This window comes from Chelonoidis abingdonii, chromosome 1, assembly GCF_003597395.2.
Source record: "Chelonoidis abingdonii isolate Lonesome George chromosome 1, CheloAbing_2.0, whole genome shotgun sequence".
Taxonomy (NCBI): domain Eukaryota; kingdom Metazoa; phylum Chordata; order Testudines; family Testudinidae; genus Chelonoidis; species Chelonoidis abingdonii.
Window position 1 is genome coordinate 135,057,243 of NC_133769.1, and position 18,008 is coordinate 135,075,250.

At 40.7% G+C, this 18,008-nt stretch overlaps 1 long non-coding RNA gene across 6 annotated transcripts in view; it reads left to right on the plus strand.

Moving 5' to 3' along the window:
- LOC142047457 (uncharacterized) overlaps positions 1-18,008 on the plus strand; it is a 128,481-nt gene that overhangs the window by 61,192 nt on the left and 49,281 nt on the right. The gene's annotated exons all lie outside the window — the stretch shown is intronic.

Below are 18,008 nucleotides of genomic sequence, written 5' to 3' on the forward strand. Positions count from 1 at the left end.
AATATTAGTTAACAATATTTGTCATCATCAACAGTTTTTATTTCTTAACTATATCTCAGTATCCATTTCTCTAAATAAAATACAATTATGATTGTGGCAAATTGCCGGTACTGATCTGCTGGGTCTCGCGCTTTCTCTTCTCTGGGTTAGGTTCAGGGCACTATTGCCTGCCTCTGAACTGGTTCTTAATTATTCCACTAGTGTCCTTGGAGGAGGGGAGTGGAGAGGGAAGGACCTGGGCCCACTCTCTACTCCAGGTCCCAACCCAGGGGCCCTGAGGGTTGTGGTGAACCACTTGAACTAGCGGTTCCTTCCCCTGGGTTACTTCCCTCTCCTATCCTTCAGCTTGTGAAGGGCTTCTTGCCTCCCTTGTACACAAGCCTGGTGCCCCTTACCTAGGGTTTCTTCTGGACTTCACAATCCACCGCAGCACTCCTCCAAACTTTCTATTTCTCTCTTATCAAACTCTTCTCTTCTCCAACTTCTGCAACCTGCACTCTGCTCCAATCAAACCTTCCTCCTTCAACTCCCACACTGTCTGACTGAAGCAGGGGTTTTTATCACATGACTGAAGTCAGGTGCTCTAATTGGAGTCAGGTGCTCTAAATGGCTACAGGTGTTCTAGTTAATCTAAAGCAAACTTTCCTCCCTTGGCAGGGAATAAGGCCCCCTGCTAACACTCTCATGCTGCCCTCTGGCCATGCTGTATCACATGATGCAACAAGATTATATGCCCTGTTGTTCTGATTCACAATAATTTACTTAAAGTAATTTTGGGACATTAATAATTTACAATGAGTAGATTGTCACCCCATCAGTGCATTTTATTTAAATCACTTAATAGTCCTAAAAAGATTATTGGTTTTCTGAACTGTTGACCTTAATAACTGTTCCTACTTATTGTGAAAAACCCCTCCTAGTCCTAAATTATCAAACCCTTGCTCAACGTCTTTCAAAATAACCTGCACTGACTTTAACAGTAGTTTGCTAGTCTCAAAATTGCATTTGTTGCAGGACTCCTCCAATTATATTAACAATAAGAACCTCTTACAAAGTCCAGAGTTTAAAATAGTATAGCGGTGTTGATTTACATGTTAAATTGTGATCTTGCTTTGGAAAATTCCTCTAATGAAATTGTTTGGAGAACATTAACATTTAGTGTATGTCAAAGGTGCAATTCATGCAGAATAGCACAGATCCCCACCCCTCTGCAGAGTCCACTCACTAGCAGATCCCACTGCAGAATCAAATTTTAAAGATCAGGAGTCAGATTACAGCCCCTGCTGTGGCCTCTTTACAACACTTGGACCAGTTAAGAGGGCTACAGAATTCCTCAGTAGACTACCACCAGCAGAGGAGTGTAATAACATCCCAACGCTGTCCTCCACAGCAATTCTGGGTTTTGGAGCAGCTCATAAGAAGCTGGATAAAACTTCTATAAACTGAAGGCTCTAATTTTCGTTGGGTGTCATACTGGTATCCACAACAGCCTGGAATTCAGGAGGCACAAAGATAAAGTCATCTTTGCCTCCTGAGAGATGCAGCACCAAATCTGGCCTCAGAATTTGTATCATTGCTGCTGGCTTCCACAAGCCTCTCAATCCAGACCTCTTTTTCTCATCTGTCTCCACATGGTTGCATTTCCAATAGGACCTCTGTGTAAAGCAGAAAGTTTGGTTTAAGCCTTAGGAGAACTAGAATCAAAAAGATATAAGTGGTGGGACACCAAACTTAAAAAAGTTAGATTTCTTCCCCTAAATTTCTAAAAACAAAGAAACATTAACCAGTGTTACTTTAACTTCAAGTGAAATAAATCACTGAAATACCTGACCCCTTGGCGATAACCCTGCCTAGCCAAAACCTCAGAAAAATGCTTTCGATTTAGATAATGGAAGGTATTTTTAACATTTTAAAGAAACTATTGCATTGTTTAGACCAAAGACGAGGCAAAATTCTCATCTTCAGTCTAAACAATGCACTCTTTTCCTTAAAATGTTAAAAATTACCTCCCATTACCAAAACTGAAAGCATTTTTCCAAGTAATTGACTACCTCCTTTGTGCTGCACTGCAACCAAAGCGTTTATTATGGACTATAAATGGCAATATTGATTGCCAAGTCTGCTTAAAGGCAATTTCAGTTGGTAGAATTATAATCCATTATAAAATCCAGCATTTTAAAATTTCTACCTAAAAAATAAAAACAAACTCTTAACTGTCTTAACGTTTATTAAATGGCACATACTATTTGTGATATCTCTGTGTCTTCCTTCTCCCATTTCCCATATTTTTAATCAAACCCTACTGCCCTTTCTTCATGGTTCAGATGGTCTGTTCAGAGAAGTATAAATAAGTTTGGCTATTTAGCTCAATCTGTTGAGTTTGCAAAATTAGATTGGTAGTCTTTTAAGAACAGGCTCTCTGATGAGATTTTTGGTGCATCTACTTCTGGTGATGCTGGGAATACTGCGAGAGAGACTGAATTGTCTTTCTCATGTTATTCTGTCGGTTCTGTTTTCTTGTCCTTTCAAGAACCAAGAAGTGAATTATTGGTGAAATATATGGCCTGTGATGATCATAATGACCCTTTCTGGTCTTAAAAATCAATGAAAGTTCAGTGTTATGAAAAGAAGACAGAATTGAAATGGAACACTTGCATAATGAATAAAACTGGTTGAAATTTTCTAAGTTTTCAATTATTTTTGTCAAAAAAAATTATTTTCAGTGAAAAGGAACACCTGACATTTTTTAATCAAAAGTTTTGTTTCAAAAAATGCTTTTACGGGGCTATTTAGAAATGTTTGGACAATGAAAAACTTTTGACCAAATTTTTAAAAAGACAGTACAAATTGTTGAAAAATGCCCTTAATATTTCTTATTGATTTTTTGACTACCTGTAATTAACATTTATTCGAACCCAAAATGTCAGGCTGAGATTGAGTTTGGGGTGATGTTTCCATTATTTTATTACAGCCAGTTTAACTATTTCTAGTCATTCACTATCTCACTATGCAGAAGAGTATTGTGCACACTCTTGTAGAAAGGATATTGATGTGGTAATAAGGATATATTATGGAAATTAGCAACAAGGAATATAAAGGCTCTTCAATATTTTAATTATATGGGGAAGTTAAGAAACTAAGTTTATTCTTCAAGGTCCTCTGTGCATTCCCACTAATAGAATTCATTCCTCTGGTGTTGAGCTGTGAACTGTATAGAAAAGCCAGGTTCACTGGGGAGAGCATGCAGTAGCTAGGATGACATCATCAATTCAGACTACATAAGGGAGGGCACTCCTCTTCTATACACTAGGCTCAATATCAGGCCTGAGATCCACCTCTCCAAAGCAAAATAGCATTAGCAGCTAAGCTTCCCACCTGACATGGTGCAACACTGCAAGCTTCATCTAGACAGTCTGCAGCAGTACTGAAATCTCTGTCGGCACTGCCACTGGCACTGTAGCCTCCTTTGGCATCTTTAAAGTTGACACCATAACCAAAAGGCAGATTTCCAGGTCTCTGGCTGTTGCTGCTCTGTTGCAAAAGAAGACTACATGTTCCAGAGAGTCCAAGGAGGAGAAGAGGAGGAAGCATCACTCTGCATTTCTGCCACTGGCACATGTTTCCTTTGGGGACTCCTTATTGGTTGTCACGCTTGGCACTCAATCCTCAAGTCAGTCTCTGTTGCTTAATTATATAGCTACCTGACCAGTGCTAATACCTCTGACACAGTCGATTTCTCCTCTTATCAAAGAACACCGCCCCTCCATTGATGCTGTTAGCATTGCCTCTGTTGCTTGACTCTACGCAGTGATATTCACCTCTGGCTTCAAACCAAAATATCCCAGAAGAACACTGGATCCTCTCAGAACTGGGCATGAAAGTTCCACCAGCCCAATCTGGAGATCCCATTTGGCTTCCTTAACCAAAGACTCCATTGGAAATGGAAAGATATTATGCAGGGCCTTCTTCAGTTATTTATGCAGCCCTGAATTTGGAAGTCCATAATCTCTCTGACATACTGCCAAACCTGACACAGTGATATTGTCTTTGGCACCAGTGTTAATATATGACACCTCAGATTCAATAGTGAGAGAGAGAGTCACTGGTATAGCTCTCAGAAGATACTCTGGCTTCAAAATCATGCCTGGCTTCAAACTGAGTCAGAAGCCAACTAAGGGATTTACTTTTGAGGGCTCTGACCTCTTTAGTGGTAAGTGATGCTGGAAAAAATCAAGACTAAGGACTTGTCTACACAGGATGCAACAGTGTGGCAAGCCAGGGTGTGGATCTATAGTGAACTAGCCTGCTGTGAAGTAATATACTGTGTGGACACTTTTATACAGCAGTGAATGTTTCAGAGTGCCGCTTTGACACATTGCTGTTTAAAATGGTACTTCATCAATGGGCACTTTGGAACTTCTATTGCACTGTGGTGGTGTCCACACGGAATTTTACTGCATAGCAAACCAGTGTGTTGCAGAGTCACACCCTGGCTTGTCGTGTAATAACATGCCATCTAGACAAGCCCATAAAGAATCACCTACCAATTTGCATCTGTTACTAAAGTTTATGCTGGTCATCGACTATGGATTAAAACAATGCAACAGTGATACATATGACCTACAATGGAACAATTCAAGGCTATTTGATCTAGACGTTGCTGACGACATTGCTCTTGTCAATGAAGATGCCAACGGACTACAAAAATTCACAGACTAGGTAAAAGTACTAATAAAGAGATAGGTTTGAGATACAATGCAAAGAAATGTAAAGTCATGTTAATGGTGACTACAGGGACAGAAATTAAAATTGAAGAAGAGAAACTGGAGAAGGTGGACAATTTTACATATCTTGGAAGTACCATCAGCCAAGACGGTACTAGTTCTGAGGAAATAAGAATCGGGAAGGCAAACACTGCATTTGGAAGACTCAAAAACATCTGGCAACACAAAACATCTCCCTCAAGACAAAACTGAACATGTACAAAACAATTGTTATCGCCATCATAACATATAGCAGTGAGACATGGCAACTTACCAAGAAAGATACACAAAAGCTGGACGTATTTCATCACAAATGTCTGAGAAGAATATTGGGAATAACATATAGAGATAGGAAGACAAATGAAGAAGTCAGAAAAATGACTGGACAAGGCACCCTCTCACAAATAATCTACAAAAGAAGACATCAGTGGCTGGGACGTGTACTGAGAATGGAAAAAGAACGCTTACCAGAGAACGCAAGAAGAAAAAGAGGAAGACCGCGAATAACATGGAAACGAACAATTCTGAACTACATCAACATGAAATGGGAAGGTTTGGAGACAAGGGCAGTTGACAGGCAAGGATAGCAAATGTGGGTAGCCCAATGTTCAGCAAAGCACAGGATGGACTAAGGACTAATTGAAAACCATGTTACACAGCCTTTTGGTTTCAGAGACAGTCTCCCACTACTCAACAACAACAGTGTCTCTAACCTGAGAGGTGATATGAACTTCCAGCCTCTTCTAAAATGGCTCCTGTAAAAAGTACACAGTATAGAAGTAGGATCCCTCACCGTATGTTATCCTTGCCATTAGCTCCCAAACATCCCTTTTGACAAGATGCTTCACAGCCATATGCTTCTCTCATTTCATTTCGGTTCTGATCTCTCTGTCCTCTTCAACATCTGGTATGAGATTACTTTTGATCACTGGGTGTTAGATAACGTCAGAGATGGTTACTTGATCTGCTATCACAGAAGGCTCCCTCAATTTCACAGTTTCTCTCATTATAAACTCCTGTTGGAGGTGATAGGCTCCCTTCTTTTAAAGGGTTCTGTAGAGGAGGTTCCTCAGCAACACCAGGAAATAGGTTTTACACCAGATTTTTCCTAATATCCAAGAAGGGAAATAGTCTGAGAGCCATCCTGGACCTCAGAAACATTAAGAGATATATAGAAACTTCTAAAGGACATTTTCCTGGCCTATTCCCTTGATCCTCAGGGTCAATAGGGAAATCAGACTAGACAGAGCCAATGTTAACCTGGTAACACCAATCCAGTGCCAACTGCACTGGTATGTAGGATTGCCAGTTTTGGTTAGGCGTATTGCTGGAGGTTTCCTCACATGACATAATAGTTAATTCCTGGAGACTCCAGGACAATCCTGGAGGATTGTCAACCTTTCTCATACACTGATCTCACCTTCTGCTGCTTCCAGACCTTGTCTCCCAGTGACAAGGGAGGATTCTTCATCCCAACCCAAAGACACTTCATCTGGCCCTGAGCTCTTCTGAAAATCTATCCCCTCTTTTCTTGCCCAAGATCACACAGAAATTCTGTTGCAGAAGCAGGGAATGAATCCAGATCCTGGGTCCTAGTGCCTTAACACAAAATCAATCATTTATTTATTTTTTTAAAAGAAGGAAGACTTTGTTTGAGAGAGAAGGAAACAGCTCAAAAAGAAATAGGAAGCTATTGTATTTGTGGAGGGGACCAATGAGAACAGCAGAGAGGTTGAAAGAGGATAGGAAAATGCCATGAGCAGCTAGTGGTCAGTAGTGAAAGATAGGAGCCACTAAAGGGGAAATCAGAAATATCTGAGAGCTGCCAAAGCGTGAAATTACTATATAATAGTGAGCAACCGTTGAGCGAAAAGCAAAAGGAAGTGAATTGTTGGGGTAATAGCCATCAGAAAATGTCAAGACACCAGAAAAAAGTAAGCACCAGAGGGACAATGGAGTTGGCCAAAAATTACCATGTTCGGTGCATGAGAAGGGACATTGGAGGCTATTCTTGTCAGCCAAAATGGAAATGGATTAAAATTTCAGTTTGGTAAAACATTGTTTTTATCAAAATAAATATAATTACAAAATAGTAATCAAAATTAAGCTTTTAAAATCATTGACTTTATGAGCATTCATGGGAATGCCCAATATCATAGTTAGAACTAATACAATGTTAGAAATATCTTAGCAAAGACAAGATGTAAGTAATTCTACCTATTAGGATTCTTTCTTGCAAGTGCTTGCTGTGTTTCAGACAGGTTAAAGCTGAGTGTTTTTCTCGTTCTTGGAACTGACACACAGAGTTTCTATTATGTCTTATTAAATACTCTGTCAAGTTTGAAAATCTGCAAAGCTAAAATAAAAGCAATGCCAAGAGAAAGAAGCATTAATACACTTTAATTTTCCAGCTTGTTCATATGATGAGAGCCGGGGGGAGGAATGGAGGGGAACCAAAGTTCAACATATTAAATAATACTGTTTTGGTACTTTATGTGGTTGAAATCAGAAGAAAAAGTTAAATTAATAGAAAAATCCTGTGTTTATGTTGTGTACCCAAAACAAAGATTGATTTGCTGATATTATTGACATACTTTGTATATATTTGAAGAAGTTCTGCCTAAAACAGAAATCACATGATGTACTCTTTTTCCATCATTACAAAACAAATTCTGTAGCGTCTTGTGAGTGTAATTTCACCACACGACATCTTCCTACGAAAAGTGAGCATTATTCAGTTTTACAGATAGAAGAGCAGAGGTGCAGAAAAAATGACTTGATCAAAATATGAGTCTGTGGCAGAATTGGGATAAGAACCCAACAGTCCTGACCCCCAGCTACTCTGCTAATGATAAATAGAATATTTTATAGCAGAGAAGAGTGCAAGTCATGTTGTTTATTCATACCATAGCAGGCATCTCATTCAATATACTTTGAAAATGCAGAAAAAGAAATTCGGTTATTTTATGCATCTAGTTGTCCCAAGTCAGCTTGGGGTGCAGTTGTGCTAGGCACATAATAAGACAGTCCCCACTGCAAATGCTTTTCAATCTAAATGGAGAAGAGAGGAAGGGAGGGATAAAGATGTTCTTTTAAACAAATGTGTACATTTCTATGGGAGTACCAATGGTGGGTGTGCGGGTGTAAATATCTGTCAGTGGGACTTACACACATGATCAAAGATAAGCACATGCTTAGGTGCTGTCCTGAATAAGGATGCAGTTAAACGTGCTTTAGTGCTTTCCTGACATATTAACTGGGAAGGGGATGTTCCTACAGTCATTTTATGCATCTGTGCCCCTTTTACCAAAAATGTAATGTACAGTACAGTATTTAAAACCTACTAAAATCTCAGATGATTTAAACAGTGCCCATCTTCTCTATAAATAAACAATATCTGACCTATGTACTCTGGCCGACTATCAAAGACTCTGGCAGGACATCAGACAGTCACTTAATATAACTTTCCAGCTATTTGTGGAACTCTGCCTCAGTGTCACTGGGAAACAGAGTTGGAGATTACAGTTTGGATTTTCATTCTCCTTCTGGAAGCCATTTCAGTTATGCAGTATGTTATATATCTTACTGTGCATTTATAGCTTAAGGAATTATTTGCAGATGAAAATAGTTCTGGATAAAGCAGAGATGGATGTAGAATAAAGAAGACATTATAACTCTAACATTGCTTTAAATTTTTGAAATTAAATTTACTTTTAATAGCCTTCATTTTCTGTGAAAATGGTAGAAATAATAAATATAGGAATAAAATTATCGCGTAGTAAAATGTCATGTAGAATGCAAATACTATTTAAACAGTTGTTGTCATGTTAAAATTATATATTAAAACAAAAAACATCCCTATCTATTTACTGTGTTACTAACAACCTCTTAAATTATTAAAAATGAAAGTATTTTTATTTAAAATTAGATTTATTTTGCATTATGTACTATGTGTTTTATTTTTGCATTTCTTTCTGCTTGAATGATTAAAATAGAATGGAATAGACTCAGTTTTGTTTGTAGTTTCTAGGCATATCACTTTCAGCTACTCATGCATATTAAAATTCAACAGTGTCCGCAAACACTGTAACAATATGTGTGGGGTTTTTTAATCCTTTTTTTGTGTGAGTGTAACAGGGTTCACAATCCACCCCTCTTCCTGGGGCCCGCTTGCTGCCCCAATAAGGCTCAGAGAGGCTTCAGGGTTGCACAACACCCATGTCTTTATTTACCTACAGTTATTCCACCACCAGTGTCTATCTATTTACAAGTTTTACAGGATTATTCAACCTCTTTTACAGACAGAGGCAGCCTTCAGCTAGGAGGCCTCCAGTTCTCTCCCTGACAGACTTCTCTCTGGCTGCCCCTCGCTTTCTGGCTCCCTCCCAGCCTTTATAGCCCTTAGCTTGTCAAGCCAGCAGGTGTTGCCAATCCTCAGGCCGGCATCAGGCCTTTTCCATCAGCCCCAATCTTCTTCCCTTGATTGGAGCTGACTGGGCAGGGGCTAATTAGGTGCTTTTGCACCAGCACCCTGCTACAGTGAGATTCAGGTCTCAATTACATGGAAGTAAACTGAGAGCAGTATTACTAAAGTCAATGAGCCCGACTGTCAGTGAGCCTGAAATATTTTCAGTTTTTCCCTTATGCTAGTTTTACACCATATGAGCTCTTTGGCTTTGATGAAGGTACATCTGTTTTACACTGCTATAATTAAGGAGAATTTGGCCCGACAGAGTTAAGCGGGAAGCCCCAATTGAGAGGTGAATCAGTACCCGCTGTTTGTTTTTTATTCGTGGTAATATTTCTTATGGGTAAGGCCCTACTAGAAACACGGTGCATTTTGGGCAAATTCACAGTTATAGGATTTTAAAAATCGTAAGTTTCATGATTTCAGATATTTAAATCTGAAATTTCACAGCATTTAACTGTAGGGCTCCTGACCCAAAAAGGAATTGGGGGATTGCAAGGTTGTTGTAGGAGGGGTCAAGGTACTGCTACCTTTACTTCTGCTGGTGACAGTGCTGCCTTCAGAGCTGGGCAGCTGGAGAGGGGCAGCTGCTAGCTGGGAGCCCAACTCTGAAGGCAGCGCCACTGCCAGCAGCAGCGCAGAAGTAAGGATGGCATGGTATGGTATTGTTACCCTTACTTCTGCTCCACTGCTTTCAGAGCTGGGCCCTTGGCCAGCAGCCATCACTCTGTGGCCGCCCAGCTCTGAAAGCAGCAGCACAGAGGTAAGAGTGGCATGGTATGGCACTGCCACCTTTACTTCTGCGCGGCTGCTGGCAGGTCACTGCCTTCAGGGCTGGGCGCCTGGCCAGTAGCCACCACTCTCCGGCCACCCAACTCTGAAGGCAGGTCAGGGTGGCAATACTCTGACTCCTCTACAATAACCTTGTAACCTCCTGCCCCCACACTCCCCTTTTGAGTTGGGTCCCCCGGTTTGTGAAACACTGGTCTCCCACGTAAAATCTGTATAGTATAAGGTGAAAGTACACAAAAGACCAGATTTCATGGTCCATGATGCATTTTTGCGGCTGTAAATTTGGTAAGACCCTACTTAGTGGTTTTAAATTTTGTCTAATTCAGCCTAGGCCTTTAGGCTTGGTATTGATTCCATCGGCACTCAAAGAGAGAGGAAGAAAGGGGAAGCCGATTTGATTGACTTTCAGGATGCAGATCAACATGCAGGCTAACATGGCTGGTTGCTGTTAGTGGTAGGATTGGAAGTTGTTTTAGAGATGGGGCATGGTCATGGCAGTGACTTCATTTGGTTGCTGATCCTTTTTTAGGGAACTATCATGGTGACTACCCAGGAAGGACCACTGGGGCATCAGTGGGGCTACTCACATGGGTAACTTTACTCACTTGCCTAAGCATTTTCAGAACCAAGTTCTTAGTGTTATTGGTGAAGATAAAGTGAAAGCATTTAACTATGCATGAAATGTGGGCCTCATCCTTTCAAGATTGGAATTCAGCACATACAGGGGCAGAGTCAGGAGTAGAATTTAGGAGTCACTGACTCCCAGTTGCATGTGCAGTCCCCTAGACCATATTGACACATCCTTTGTGAATATATTGATCATGGTGCATATAATAAAATATCTGTAAATTCAACGTAATGCCCTAGCAAACGTAGCTGAATGTTTCAAGTAAAAGCAACAGACAGCACAAAATAATAAAGATGCTGATTTTATTCTAGATGGAATTTTATTTGTAATTTTGAAAGTCACTGGCCTTTGGACACTTTTATTTTGCTAAATTTACGGTACATACACAGCACAATATATTTCTTGAGTCATCTTATTTAACAGACTGTGACTCTTTAAATGTCACTTCCTCCCTATCTCCGTGTTTCTTTTCTGGCTTTCTTCATTCATACACATACAGTGGAATACCAAAGGAATTTGCACTTTGGAAGATTATGATTATTTTTAATGATGATTGTGTAAGGGAAGTCAGAAATTGAAAACTGTTTTAAGATTTTGTCTTAAGCTTTAGCACTTATTACACTGTTTTGCTGTTGAATTAATTCATGTGTAGTGGGAAATTACAGTTGAAACAAAACCTCATTTCATTTGTGTGTGATATTTGTTTTTTAAGAAGGTAAGTTGGTCTGTGTTTTTCTGAGTCTGTGGGCAGTATATTGTTGGCCAGCTGATAGCAAGTTCTGGAAACAATACTTCTCCTACAGAACCAGGACAGATTTTTCATTTTTGCTTTGGTGAGTGGTTTTCATGCAAATAGAATTTTCTTTTAAGATTCATAGATTAGGGTTGGAAGAGACCTCAGAAGGTCATTTAGTCTAACCCCCTTCTCAAAGCAGGCCAACCTCAACTAAATCATCCCAGCCAGGGCTTTGTCAAGCTGAGACTTAAAAACCTCTAAGGATAGAGATTCCACCACCTCCCTAGGTGACCCATTCTAGTGCTTCACCATCTTCCTAGTAAAATAGTTTTTCCTGCTATCCAACCTAGACTTCCCCCATTGCAACTTGAGATCATTACTCCTTGTTCTGTCTCTTCTGTTTTCTTGCAGATACTGGGAACCCTGTGTAGGGCTACAAGTATATACATGTATTCTGTGAACACTAATAGTTCTGATGGAATTAGACTCTATAAATGCTACCATTATTTTACTATTATATAGTGACACGTTACCCAGATTATACTTTCAGGGCAGTGCACTGTACTTTCCATGAAGAAGCACTTACATCGCCCATGGAAAATAATGAGAACATATTTAAATGTGATGCCTCCCTTACAAACTAGTATTGCCTGGGAAAAAGTTAAAACTGACCAGGAAATTCAGTTAATTCTTCTGTAGATGTATGCCTTGGCACAGAATTAGCAGCATGTGAGAACTAAAAGGACACTGACCGCTTGATTTTTTTCACCAAATAGAATAATTAAAAAATCAGATTTCTAATGTTTGCACCCTTTAAATAGCATGGCCTGTTTTGTTTTTCCTGTCACAGAGTAACCTGATAGGAAAAAGTGCTGTCAGGTGTACAGAGTGAACTAACTGAAACAATAGAGAAATCCCCTCCACCACAACCACCAATAACTTCTTTCTGTGATGGTAATGTCAGGGATTATTTGTAATCGTAAGAGATGCAGTTTTTTGGAGACAGAAAGGAGATATTTTGAGTCAACAATATCCCTTTGTCTGGCTATGCCGAAAGAAGGACAGGAGACATTTGACTTGGGTTTAATCAGGCTGCAACTTTATTATTAGATGTCTGGGATTCCCGGCAGATAACAGTGTACAGTGCAGGCAACCCAATGTTTATTCCATAATTACCCAGGGGGCTTTGACCAACTCTCCCTCTTTTTCCATCCTGGTCCCTCCAGAAAATCCATTGCCAGGACCTTACCATACCTGGGGTGGGAGGCTTCCATCAAACCCCACTTTTTCCCTCCAAGTCCCTCCAACAATTCCATTGCCAGGATCTTACCATCCACCCGCCCCTTGTAGAAGGATAAAGGTGAGCTATAAGAATGAGGGGTTGGCTCCCTGCCGTACCAATCATAGGAGTCCCCAATGTTCATTCCTTTACTGAACACCGCTTTTTAAATCCTTTTCCAAGCCATTTATCTGGTCACTGTATACCATCCCTATGGAGTACCTGCACTGGACATCCACCACAAGGAGGCAGCAGCATTTAACTTGGCTGCCGCCTACCCACACCCATCTTCTAATGCCTTCTTTTATATCCGTTAAAAACATGACAGCTCGCCAGTTGGACAGGTGAACCCCATCCTCCCAAAACAACTCTGCTGCCCCATATACTATGCCAGGGATGTGAAATTACTGCCCCTCCTATGGTCCTAAGGAATTTGGCCACCTCCCTGTTCACATACCTTCTTGCCTTGTCCATGCTGGGGGGGCTCATGGCTTCCTGCCAGGCCCTGTGCTGAAACATGTCTGACCAAACAATGTTAACTCCTGGAAAAAGTTCAAGGATCAGCCCCGAGTGCTGCCTTGCTCTGAGCATTAGTTCCAGCCCCTTAAGCATTTGCAAATTATTTTCCCCAAGATGCACCACAGTTATATCTGGTGACTGCTGGCTGCCCCGCACAGCATACGGCAGTGGTATTAGATGATTCCATGACATGCCCCTCCTTGCATGCCAACTGAGTATCGCTTCATCACCAAAGTCCAGCTGCAAACCCTTGGGCAACCTGTATGCGTTCGTATGGGCCCAAAAGACAATACTGTGCCCGCAGATCCACACCACCGTCTGTATGGCCAGTCGTCCAACATCTGTAATGAGATTACAACAAATTAATGCTGCCCTGATTCTGAATGAGTGGGGCCAAATTCATGGGCTGGCCACCCCCAACCTCATCAGCCCCCGTCTCAACATGATAACAAACTGATGTGATGTGAAGGGACTCCCATCACCATATATCAAAAGGGGGCCTTCCCCTTTCAACCGTATCATCCTGTAGGCCTTCAAAACCTGAACGGAGCTGACCCCAGGCTCACCATCCTCCCAGAGGATAACAGATTCACCCCGGCTGACTTGATTGGTCTTTGACCTTCGCAAGTGTAGTGTCACTGAATGCTCATGCTATTATACATCATGCAGTTCCAAAGTCCTTCCCATAGAGTCCCTACCAGACCCAGGTACTAGCTCACTGACCCTGAAAGCACCAAAAATTGCTATCAAGAATGCTTCCCTGAACAAGGCCACCTCCTGTCTACTATGACTACAACACCAAGGATCTGCATGAGATCCCTGAGCATGTAAACTGTGATAGGATGATGAGAATCCACCCTGGGGCCACCAGTACGCAACCACCAAGCCAAAACCCATCAAACTAAAAAACCATTGCAAGGATCAGGATAGCCATTTAGCCTACTGACAAATGTAATGGCAGAAAGGCAATTCAAAAATGTGGAGGATGCCATTTGGCAGGTTGTCAAGGACAGCATGTACCAGAACACCTGTTCCTCTGCAATGGACCATATTGTGACCAGCCTTCCTGATCCTGAAATTGCATGAAATCATTAAAACTTCTCTCATAGCTCTGCCATGTGCATGGAGCAACCAATCTCCACAGTGACAACCATTCTACGTCCAGGTTCCATAGAGCTAGTGGCATCTGCCCAGGTTCCCGGCTGGCTCCTGGTCCCAGCTCCAGAAATCTGTAGACCTGAAAATGAGACAAGGCATCTGCTATGCCATTATCAACCCCAGAGAGGTTGTGAAGCAATGTAAATTCTCTGGAGCCCTTTGCACTGCTTGAAGCTCACCCCTTGAACCGGCTTGCATTGTGTCATCCACACCCCATTCATACAGGGCCTAACCTGCAGGTGCCATTTGTTCTACTCTGTGTCCTGTTGCACCACTGTGGCAGAAAAGTGCTGTATGAGAACCAAAACATATTTTGCAATCATGCCTGAATGTACAGAATGTGCAACTGCTATGATTAAATGCATGTCCTTAAATGTATTTTATACCTGCATAGCTAAGGAAGGCAGCCTTAGCAAGACCCTATCCCATGGCTGTCCCCAGCCATTGGAAGAACTTTAAGTTAGGCTGTAGCAACCGTGCATTAACATGCATCTGCTTACTGGAGTGTGTCCCCCCAGATGAGCTGAAACAGTTTCTGGCCAACACATTTGATACCCCAAATGTCCATACCCCAGTGTTTTTTTCCCCCTTTTTTTATGCCTCAGAAGAACCGCTATTGCCCACAATCCCTAACGTAACAGAAAGCATATCTGACTTCATTGTTTGCTAGGAGAGGAAAATTAGTAAAACATTTTTCATTCATTGGCCATTTGTCTCTTTAGTACTTAATTGAAATCCATTTACCATTGTTGCTGTGTTACCAGTAATGTACGGTTGTAAAGGCAGGCTGTCATGTTAACAAAGACAATTCCATGATCCATGTTACTGAAGATTAACACAGCAAATTGCACATCATCTTGCTTTGTATGTATGTGCATAGATAGATAAATACACGTTAGGACCTGCTTACAATGAATTGTGATATAGCGAAACTCTGTACAGTGAAGTGGAGAGAATTGCGTAGTGTATTTTATTGCACCACATTACACACAGATTGCTATTTCAATTATAGTGAAATTCTGCTTAGGGTGAAGATATTCTGTGAAATAAAAACTTGCTCTCTGTAGGTGAGGATGTGGGCATACTGTATATACACTGACACATACTTCAGGAGGAGCAAGAAGGTGATGGCAATTAATCTTCTGGAAGATACATTTTCTGTATGTGAGCGAGAGTGAGAATATGTTGTTGTTGGGGTTTTTTTGTGGCGGGGGGGTTGATACAGAGGCCAAAGCATTTTTATTGGTTATAAAAGGTTGAAATTTTTATTCCACCATAGCATAAGCTGGTTTGTTGCTATGGGCTTGCTTGGGGAAGCTGAGTATTTGTTTATTTATAATATTTTTGTTTAATATAAAAGAGCATAGAGGTGTTCGGATTTTGTGGTACAGCATTATACAAATAATTATATGTACTCTGTAAACCAAAATATATGAGGGAAAGAAAACAGAATAGACTTTGGCCTGCTTAACTTGACAGTGTAATAGTTTATTCACAGGTTACTAATTTGTGCTGGTCCCTATGTATATTTCACTAGAGCTATGCATGTGCTCCAGGTGCTTGATACTAGAGAATTCTAGCAAGTAGTGTCCGTTGGTCCACACCTACACACTTGCTCTTCTTGTAGTCCATGCCAAAAGTATAAGCGGTAGTGCACACCAACGCCTCTCCAGTTCCTCTTACCACTGCCTGGCCTGAGTTGGAATCTCCGGTGTCCGGAACTGATCCTCCTTCTGTTTGAGTACTGCTTGTCAGACACCCACAGCAGAATACATATAAGGAGTGGCACGCATAGAAAAAAAATGAAGTTATTGATCCTACGTAACTGGAGTTCTTGTATTCCTGCCTTGTATTCCACTTCCCACCCTCCTTCCCCTCTGCTTTGGACCTCTCTGATTCGTGGTAAGAGGAGGAACTAGAGAGGCGTCAGTCCGCACCACCCCTTATACTCCCGGCACAGAGCACAAGGAGAGCAAAGGCACAGGCACAGACCAATGCACACTAGAATTCTCTGATCTCAGGCACATGGAGTGAATGCATACCCACCATGCCATACAGATAGAGACCACGCATTTTGAAATACTCCAGTTACGAAGGGTAAGTAGCTTCCCTTTTTGGAGAGGGGTTGAATGTGTCTGAAACAGTATTTGGAATGCGTTTTTCATTTTGAAGAGTAAATACTATTTCTCTCTCTTAAAACAAGTGCCGTAGAGCACTCTGTGAAAAATATTTCATTATTTATAGCCGTGCCATGCTGTACCTGCCCACAGGCACTGACAGTCTGGGAGAGGTATGTCCCATGTTCTCTGCAAAAGAGGGTAACTTTAGTGACACTCCACTCCTGATCATCTGACTCATAACTATCCTAGGCTGCATTTTCAGTGGAATGCCTGGAGAAATAGCCAAAGTTTTATATATTTGGTGCCTGTTGCAGCAGCTGTTTAATGTAATCTATGGTGTGTATATAGTAGTACCACATGAATTAAGACCCAGTTTCACACTCAGTTACAGGATTGTAACTCCTATTGACTTTGAGGGCAGAATTGGGACAACTCTATGTAATTTTAGTGGTGGAGAATATCTACTGAACTTTTCTGGAACTTTTTTTGCTGATGTTGTATTAAACAATTACTGCAATGCTATTTAATGTATTTCTTTAGTACTGTCCTAAGTCTTGCTTTTAAAACTATATGTATGCATACATATACGGAGGGAGAAGTAAGAATGCATTGCTTTGGGGTTATTTACATCTGAAACACTCTCTTTAATAACTCACACCTGAGGGGGAACACTAAAAACATGTGATTAATACATATAGTGTATTGATGATGTACTAAAGAGCTCTATTTTCTCTGCCAAAAAAGCTCTGCATATCACTAGCAGAAATTGGAAGTGTCACAGATTCTAAAGCAATAAATGCATATCAAACGCCATCTGATAACTGCATTTTGCTTTTAATTAAAAGGTCTGTTTGAACATGTTTGGCCAATTTCACTGCTGACATACACATTTCCAATCTAGGCGTGCAACTTGTTTGTGTCAGCAGCAAATTTGGCACATTTTCTAAAGTTCTGAAGGAATGTCACTCCTGCACATAACTCTCACGTGTGAAGAGTCAGAAATGTGTTTCTGCAGCACTTTCTGAAGGTATACAAAGTGAGAGTTTAATCACCAAAGGGGTAGAAGTGTTACATCCTGGATATATTTACACACAAGACAATCAGAGACTTCCATTAAAGGTTTTTGGCACCAACTCTTACCTTCCAGCAGATGTTTTTTAAAGGTAGTTTGCCATACTTAAGTTGTTTATGATATAAAGAACCATTATTATAACAGAAGTGTGAACATGTCTTTATTTAACATGTGTAGTCCTAGTTTCTTGTGATTAAATCAACCTTAGCAACAACTTTGCAACAGAAGAGAAGGGAGGTTGATTTTTTTCACTTTGGTTAAAATGATACATAATGTTCAGCATGGTTATAATTACTCTATCATGGCTCGATTCAGATTTGGCAATCCAGAGGTGGAATATTAAATGTGTTTGCACCATAACAGCTGAGTTTTAAACATTACTAGGAAGGAATTTGATATGTGATCATTTCCAGAGCATGAAGTATAGTGTATAATCTGTTGTTTAAGTTTCAGAAGGTAAATGATCCTCTTTT